Below are 8,098 nucleotides of genomic sequence, written 5' to 3'. Positions count from 1 at the left end.
TAGAGGCTGGTACAATTGCAACATTTAAGAGGCATTTGGATGGGTATATGAATAGGAAGGGTTTTGGAGGGATATGGGCTGGGTGCTGGCAGGTGGGACTAGATTGGGTTGGGATATCTGGTCAGCATGGACGGATTGGACCGTCCATGCTGACCAGCATGCTGTACTTCTCTATGACTCTATATCGGCAGATGTCAGAGGCAGTTTCTTTACTCAGAGAGTAGTAAGGGTCTGGAATGCTTTGCCTGCAATGGTAGTAGATTCGCCAACATTAAGTACATTTAAGTCGTCATTGGGCATGTATATGGAATAGTGTAGTTAGATGAGCTTCAGATTGGTATGACAGGTCGGCGCAACATCAAGGGCCGAAGGGCCTGTACTGCGCTGTAATGTTCTATGTTCTATCTCTGCCCTTGTAATCGAGCCCTCTTGAAATGAATGCCAACATTGCATTTGTCTTCCTACCTGCCAAATGAACCTGCACTTTAGCCATAAGAGGATTCTGAACTAAGACTCCCAAGTTCCTTTGTGTTTCAGGTTTCTGAAGCCTTTCCCATTTATAAATAAGTCTAAGCTTCTATTCTTCCTTCCACTCTCCTAGCCTATCTAAGTACGTCAGCACCCTCCTTGCTCCATCAAGGATCATCTGCAAAGTTCGCAAAAATGCTCTGTTCCTTCATTCACATTGTTAATATATAACGTGAATTGTTGTGGTCTCAACATGGACCCTTGTGGACCTCGGAGTCACCAGCTTCCTTCCTAAAAAAGACCCCCTTTTCCTTACTCTCTGCCTTCTGCCAATTAGCCAGCCCTCTGTCCATGCCAGTGCCTTGCCTTGACACCATGGACTCATCTTATTAAGTAGCCTCCTGTGCAACACCTTGTCAAAGGTAATTTTCTTCGTTTTTTTGAGCCATGTTGCTTGACTACAGGCAGCTTCCTCTGTCTTACAATTATAGAGGTTCTAACTTTTAAAAAAAATCTTTCTCTTTATTTTGATGGAACTAAGCTGAGGTTAGGGTTAGTTGAACTTTGACCAACAGTGTGTTTTAAAACGGCAAAAAAAAACACACATGTTTACTGTTTGTTTGTAACTGTCTGGAGGATAATGCAACTTAGTTACTCATTAAACAAACTTTGCGCACAACCTGAAACCGAATACCCAGGATTGGCAGCCTGGTTGGGTATTGAGTTGGTCAATCAAGAGAGGACCAATGCTAACCAGCCCACCACACAGAGTATTGATTTTTTTTTAAAAAGGGACAACTAGTTCTGACTGGTTTTTGATGCTTCAGGACTGGCTGCTGTGTTTTACTCTCTCTAACTTGCTGTTGAGTTAAAGAATTCTTGAATGTTTTGTGAAAAGAATCCCAGTCTGTAAGAAGTAAGTAAATAATTCTGGAACTGAAAATGTGTTGCTGGTAAAGCACAGCAGGTCAGGCAGCATCCAAGGAACAGGAGAATCGACATTTTGGGCATAAGCCCTTCATCAGGAATGAGGAAAGTGTGTTCAGCAGGCTAAGATAAAAGGTAGGGAGGAGGGACTTGGGGAGGGGCATTGGAAATGTGATAGGTGGAAAGAGGTCAGGTGAGGGTGATAGGTTAGAGTGGGGTGGGGCCGCGGAGAGGTCAGGAAGAAGATTGTAGGTTAGGAGGGCGGTGCTGAGTTCGAGGGATTTGACTGAGACAATGTGGGGGGAGGGGAAATGAGGAAACTGGTGAAATCCGAGTTCATCCCTTGTGGTTGGAGGGTTCCCAGGCGGAAGATAAGGCGCTCTTCCTCCAACCGTCGTGTTGTTGTGGTCTCGTGGTGGAGGACTCCAAAGACCTGCATATCCTTGGTGGAGTGGGAGGGGGAGTTGAAGTGTTGGGCCACAGGGTGGTTGGGTTGGTTGGTCCGGGTGTCCCAGAGGTGTTCTCTGAAGCGCTCTGCAAGTAGGCGGCCTGTCTCCCCAATATAGAGGAGGCCACATCGGGTGCAGCGGATGCAATAGATAATGTGTGTGGAGGTGCAGGTGAATTTCTGGTGGATATGGAAGTTTCCTTTGGGGCCTTGGAGGGAAGTGAGGGGGGAGGTGTGGGCGCAAGTCTTACACCTTCTGCGGTTGCAGGGGAAGGTGCCGGGAGTGGAGGTTGGGTTGGTGGGGGGTGTGGATCTGACTAGGGAGTCACGGAGGGAATGGTTTTTACGGAACGCTGATAGGGGAGGCCCTCCCCTCTCCTATGGATCTCTTTCCTAAAACTGAATTGATATTACTAGTAGACTTTTCAACGATCCCAAAGAGTCTTTGTGACTCTCTATTTATTCAAGATCAAAGCTAACAAACAAGAATATTTTTATATGTGGAGAAGAACGGTTGTGTTTTTGAAGGAACAGCTTCCCATCCATGGCAGAGGAAATTGGCCATGAAACTAGTGCTTTGGAATGGTGAATCAGATCCTGCATAAGATTAATATTTTCGCAGGGTAGGTCATGTAACCTCGAACGTCTCCAAAGTGAGAAGACCTACCTCCTGCAGAAGATTTTGCTATCTGTGCTAAGAAGGGAGATGAGTGCCCACTATTGAGTAGGAGGAATTTCACCCTTTTTTCCCCAACAAACACAGATGCATTCACAGCAACAGGATGATGACAAACACATAAAAGTGCTACTCCAGAATCTGCAGCTTAGTCAATTACCCCTCAGATGTCCCAGAACATCCTGAAGAACTCCAGGTCATATGACCCCAGAGATTTGCTCCTTGAAAGGCTGTCCAAGGTACAGGTTATCTACACCATTGTAAGCAGTACAGTACTTCAAAACTGAACCTTGATACCTCTGGATCTCTTTAAAGAAAACAGCCATCTGCCAATGGCATGCTTATCAACCTGCCTTTTTGTTATTGAGAAAATAGACAAGCCATAGACCAGACCATGAAGGATCAGGGCTGTGAGCTTGTATATGTGACTTGGGACCAGAAGGTTTGCAGGCCTTCTGCTTTTGCTCCATATAATTTCCAAAGCTCTGAGTCCTCTGCAACCTAACTGAAACGGGAGCTTAGCACAATAGTCCAGTCTCTTTGGACAGGCAAATAGGCTATATACTGCCTCTCTCTTTAGTCTCCAGAGTTCTGGTTCTATGCAATGTAACAACAGCAAAGTCTGTCCTTTTCTTTAGATGTTGATGAATAAAGGTAGCCAGTTACACTGTAGCTACCCCAGAGGGCTTGTTTTCAGAAAATAATTATGCTGGAACCTATAAATAAATACATCCTTATCTCTTCACTCGGTTGTTTCAGAGTATTCGCAAAACCTACACTTATTGGATATGCACAAGTCATTATCCAATTAGTGTTCTCCACATGTGTACACTTGACCTTATTGATACAATTAACAGATGTTAGCTTGATACAATAAGGAAAACTCAATTAATTTGAAAAGTACAATGAAGTTGAAGGAAATAAGTAGGCATAGAGAAATAAGAGTAGATCAATAATAAAATAAAAGGCTATAGCAAATTAATAACTTATATTTATGTGAAGCAATTACAATTAGCATATTGAAATATCCCAAGGTCTTTCACAGGAACACCATCAGACAAGATTTGAACTACTTAAGGTGATATGAGGGCCATTGACCAAAAACTTGGTTAAAGAGATAGGGGTCAAACCATTGAGGGATTTGACATCATGGATCAGAATTTTAACTCTTAATTAGGAATTGATGTAGGCCTACTAGCAGAAGACTAATAGGGTTTGATACGTTAGGATAGGGATTGTGAAGCTGAGATATCAAATTTAGAGGCTAGAACTTAGGAAGTTGACTATTCATATGTTGGAACAGTCAAGACTAGAGATGACAAAGATATGGATGAGGGTTTTGTCATCATATGACAGAATCTCAAGCAGCATGTAGTGATGGTGACTGAGCAAGGGAGCGAGTAGTTTGCTGGTACATCCTCCAGCAAGTGGTGACAGTGAAGAAGGGCACCTGGAGCAGTTGAACGGACTCTAACTGAGAATGAAAGGTATTTTTGATGGAAGGAGGGATGACAGGAATGAGTAGCAGATGAGACAAAGGATTGGCCTTTATCCTAGGGTAGGGGAGTCCAGAACTAGAGGGCATAGATTTCGGGTGAAAGAGGGGGCCTAAGGGGCAACTTTTTCACAGAGGGTGGTGTGTGTATGGAATGAGCTGTCAGAGGAACTGGTGGAGGCTGGTACAACTACACCATTTAAAAAGAATCTGAATGGGTACATGAATAAAAAGGATTTAGAGGGATATAGTCCAAATGTTGGGAGGTTGGAATAAGAAAGTTAGGATATCTGGTCAGCATGGACAAGTTGAACTGAAGTGTCTGTTTCCATGCTGTACATCTGTATGACTGTTCAGCCCAATGTAACCTACAGACTTTGTTATATACATACTGTAAATAGTTCCTTTTATTTCTTAATTACCTTTCCTGTTTGTAATTACCTGATGTCAGTATTGCTGCTTCATGATCTTTGGGTCTACTGTGTGTTGAAATTTCATGTGACTAACATTTGACCTGAGGTAGGAGTAGTAGAGTCAGCTGATGCTGCAGAAGTAGCATTAAGTGCAGATGTATGGTTGGAAACAAATTTTGACATCATCTAGAACTCCAAAGTTCAACTTAATGTAGTGCAAATGGTGTTGTGGCGTAATGATATTGTCACTACTGCTGACCCTGATACCTTGGGTTCAAATCTCATCTGTTCCAGAGGTGTGTAATAATTTCTCTGAACAGGTTGAGGAGAAAGTATATAGTGCAAAGTAGACAGATTAATTGAGTGGCTAGGCAAGAAAGTGGCACGGATTGAAGGCAATTGCTACAATCTTCCTGTTTGTTTAACTGGAGAAAATTTCTACTGATACATTATTGGATGTCAGAGAAGCATTCTGACAATTTAGAAATGGTGAAGAATGATTAACAGCATTCTTTTTAAAATAAAAGTTTTGTCCTATGTGATTGGGCTAATTAGTGCCCAAGAAGAAGGAGATCTTTTGGTAGACTTAAAAGGTATAGCTGAGGTACTAAGTGAGTGCTTTGCATGTTTGTAATGGAAGAGGACTTTTTCAAAGCTGTGGCACATAACAACGTAGGAAAGGAGATTCCATGTGATAAAAATAAGTAGTACAATGATCGCCGACCGTGCATAAACTGGATAAGTGACTTGATGGAATGCATCCTAGCTTATGAAGGGTAGTAATCATGGAGATGTTGGCTGCAGTTTTTCAATCTTACTCAGATCTAGGGGTTTGCCAATGGACTGGGATATTGCAAAAATGGTCCATTTGCCAATTATAGGCCAATCATTAAGTGGTAGGGAAGCTTTCAGAAACTAGAATTCAGGAGACATTATGATATCACTTCGAATAGAATAGAAATTTATTGTAAGTGTACTTATACATGAAAAATGTGTGAAAGTTTTCTAAGTAGCCCTACCATGGTGCTTATATTAATGACAAAAGTCATACATAATGATTTTTTAAAAAGTAAAATTTAAGCCAAAAGTTCATCGCAGTTCAGCTAACAGCTCCTGGGCTCAGAGGAAGCCAATTTAAGAAATGATGGAATATCTGGAATATGCAACCAGGATGAGACCACCATTCCTTAACAAGACTGCCACGCTGGGATGAAACTGCCATGTCAGGCTACTGGGATAATGGACCGGAAGCCTCCACCGAAGAAAAGGGCCATTCTGGGCCAAGACCACCACTCCTGGATAAGATTGCCTGCCAGACTGCTGGAGTATTTGGAAGCCGGCACCGAAGAAGACTTCCAAATGGGGACGAGAACCGCTTTGCCAGAAGACCACCCCGCTGGGCCGAGACCACCATGCCAGGAAAAGATTGCCACTCCGGTCCACTGGAAGCCACCTCGTCGCTAAGCCAGAGAAGCCATGCGCTGAAGCCGTTAAAAGAAAGTTAGATGAATCTTGATAATAATTATAATAACTGGAAACTTTAAAATAGCAGAGAAAGAAAATGTAAAAGCGGGTGGAGTAGGTGAGCTTCAGGCTCCTGGCCTGTGGAGCCTGTATGTTACGCTGCTACTCTGCTGCCATCTAGACGACCATCTTGATCATTTAGGCAAACTTGGGTTACTTAAGGAGACCTAGCAGGCAAATTGTTGCTTTACTATCGTGATTGACGTTTCTGATGAAGTTAGCTGAGGGTGATACAGCATTTGTTAATGTACTACATAGGTTGTTAGCAAAATTAAAATCCTCGAGGAGAAAAAGAGACAGTTTCAAGATAGATGCAAAATTAGTTGAGGGATGGAAAATAGTTGTGATGAATGGCCAATTTTGTAGACTGCAGAGAAATACATTAGAGTTTCTTAAGCATTAAGACTGCTGTTTTTGCTATACCCTTGTGCCTTTGACTAACAGGTACAGAGTGCAATTTTGAAATTTGCAGAAGACATATAAAGAATGAGAAGATAATAAACTTCAAGAGGACCTAGACAGGCTGTTGTAATATGTGGACACATGGCACAGTGCAATGTGCATGAATTCCCATGCAGGAAAATGTGAGGTGATACGTTTTGGTGAAAAGTGACTTTTCCTTATTTATATGTTGTATGAAATGTGACAATACTGCTTCTTTAACAAGGTTATGTTGTCCTTGGTTTTTTTCAAAAGGGGTCATAAAGACAGAAGTGTTTTTCCAATATGTCTGGAAATGTCTTCTTGCGAAAGCTTTTAAAACACTTGTACAATGGAAGGGGAGTGTCCAGTTCAGGGTTTAGTTTGGTTTGGTTTGGGTTTTAGCAAGTAGTCAGTTTTTGAGGCTGCTGGTCAAAGAAAAGCTCCATGCTGATCTTCTCTCTCTGACAGCTCTCCTGTGTTTGAATTTATCTTTTTGTCAAGGGTTATTTATGGGATGTTGCAGGTATTTGGAACAGTTCTTTGTTAAGTTGCGTTTTTGTGTCAGTTGGGTTTTCAAATAGTTATGTTATTCTAAATTCGGTTTTCTTTTGTTCATGTATAAATAAATTCTGTTTTGTTTAAAACTGAGTAGTTAGGCCAGCTGCATCACTCCAGGAATATCCACTCTCTACACCTGCTTAAAACAACTTGACAAGTTAGGGTTTGGGCTACCTTCTTAAATGTTTTGAGGGGGTTTGGTCTGGCCTTGTCCATAACAGAAGGCATATCGAATTTCTGTAAAAATCTCTGTGGGCTGGATAGTCTGGCTGGGTACTATGTCCAAATCCAGGCACCATCATTTTGAAAGGTTGTGGCAAATTTGGAGAGAAGAAATTTAAATTTAACACCTAATCCCTGTAACCAGTCAAGTGGAAAAGTTGGGATTTTTCCCCTTTAAAGCAGAAAGACTAAGGGAAGATTTGGTAGAATTATATAAAATTATGAAGAGTTTAGGAAGCATAAAATAAATTTAAAAACTTCCAGTGGCTAAAGGGTCAATATCCAGAAAGCATACATTTAAGGCGATTTCCCCTGGCAACATCCTTGTAAGTCTTTTCTGACTGAACCCTTTTCAAGTTTCACAACATCTTTCCAATAGGAAGGAAAACAGAATTGCACGCGATATTCCAACAGTAGCCAAACCAATGTCCTGTACAGCCGCAACATGACCTCCCAATTCCTGTACTCAATACTCTAACCAATAAAGGAAAGCACACCAAACGCCTTCTTCACTATCGTGTCTACCTGCGACTCCACTTTCAAGGAGCAATGAACCTGCACTCCAAGGTCTCTTTGTTCAGCAACACTCCCTAGGACCGCACCATTAAGTGCATAAGTCCTGCTAAGATTTGCTTTCCCAAAACGCAACACCTCGCATTTATCTGAATTAAACTCCACCTGCCACTTCTCAGCCCATTGGCCCATCTGGTCCAGATCCTGTTGTAATCGGAGGTAACCCTCTTCGCTGTCCACTACACCTCCAATTTTGGTGTCATCTGCAAACTTACTAACTGTACCTCTTATGCTTGCATCCAAATCATTTATGTAAATGACAAAAAGTAGAGGGCCCAGCACCGATCTTGTGGCACTCCACTGGTCACAGGCCTCCAGTCTGAAAAACAGCCCTCCACCACCACCCTCTGTCTTCTACCTTTGAGCCAGTT

At 42.2% G+C, this 8,098-nt stretch overlaps 1 protein-coding gene across 3 annotated transcripts in view; it reads left to right on the top strand.

Moving 5' to 3' along the window:
• eci2 (enoyl-CoA delta isomerase 2) overlaps positions 1-8,098 on the top strand; it is a 174,394-nt gene that overhangs the window by 25,650 nt on the left and 140,646 nt on the right. Inside the window, exon 1 of one of the 3 annotated variants that reach the window (XM_043719488.1) lies at positions 1,368-1,384. The exons of the other annotated variants lie outside the window; for them this stretch is intronic. The gene's annotated coding sequence lies outside the window, so the exon portion shown is untranslated. Of the gene's footprint in view, positions 1-1,367; positions 1,385-8,098 lie in introns of those variants that run through there. 3 annotated transcript variants of the gene reach the window in all.

Source organism: Chiloscyllium plagiosum, chromosome 29, assembly GCF_004010195.1.
Source record: "Chiloscyllium plagiosum isolate BGI_BamShark_2017 chromosome 29, ASM401019v2, whole genome shotgun sequence".
Classification (NCBI taxonomy): domain Eukaryota; kingdom Metazoa; phylum Chordata; class Chondrichthyes; order Orectolobiformes; family Hemiscylliidae; genus Chiloscyllium; species Chiloscyllium plagiosum.
The sequence above is the reverse complement of the archived record's forward strand: the minus strand, read 5'-3'. Positions and strand labels throughout refer to the sequence as shown.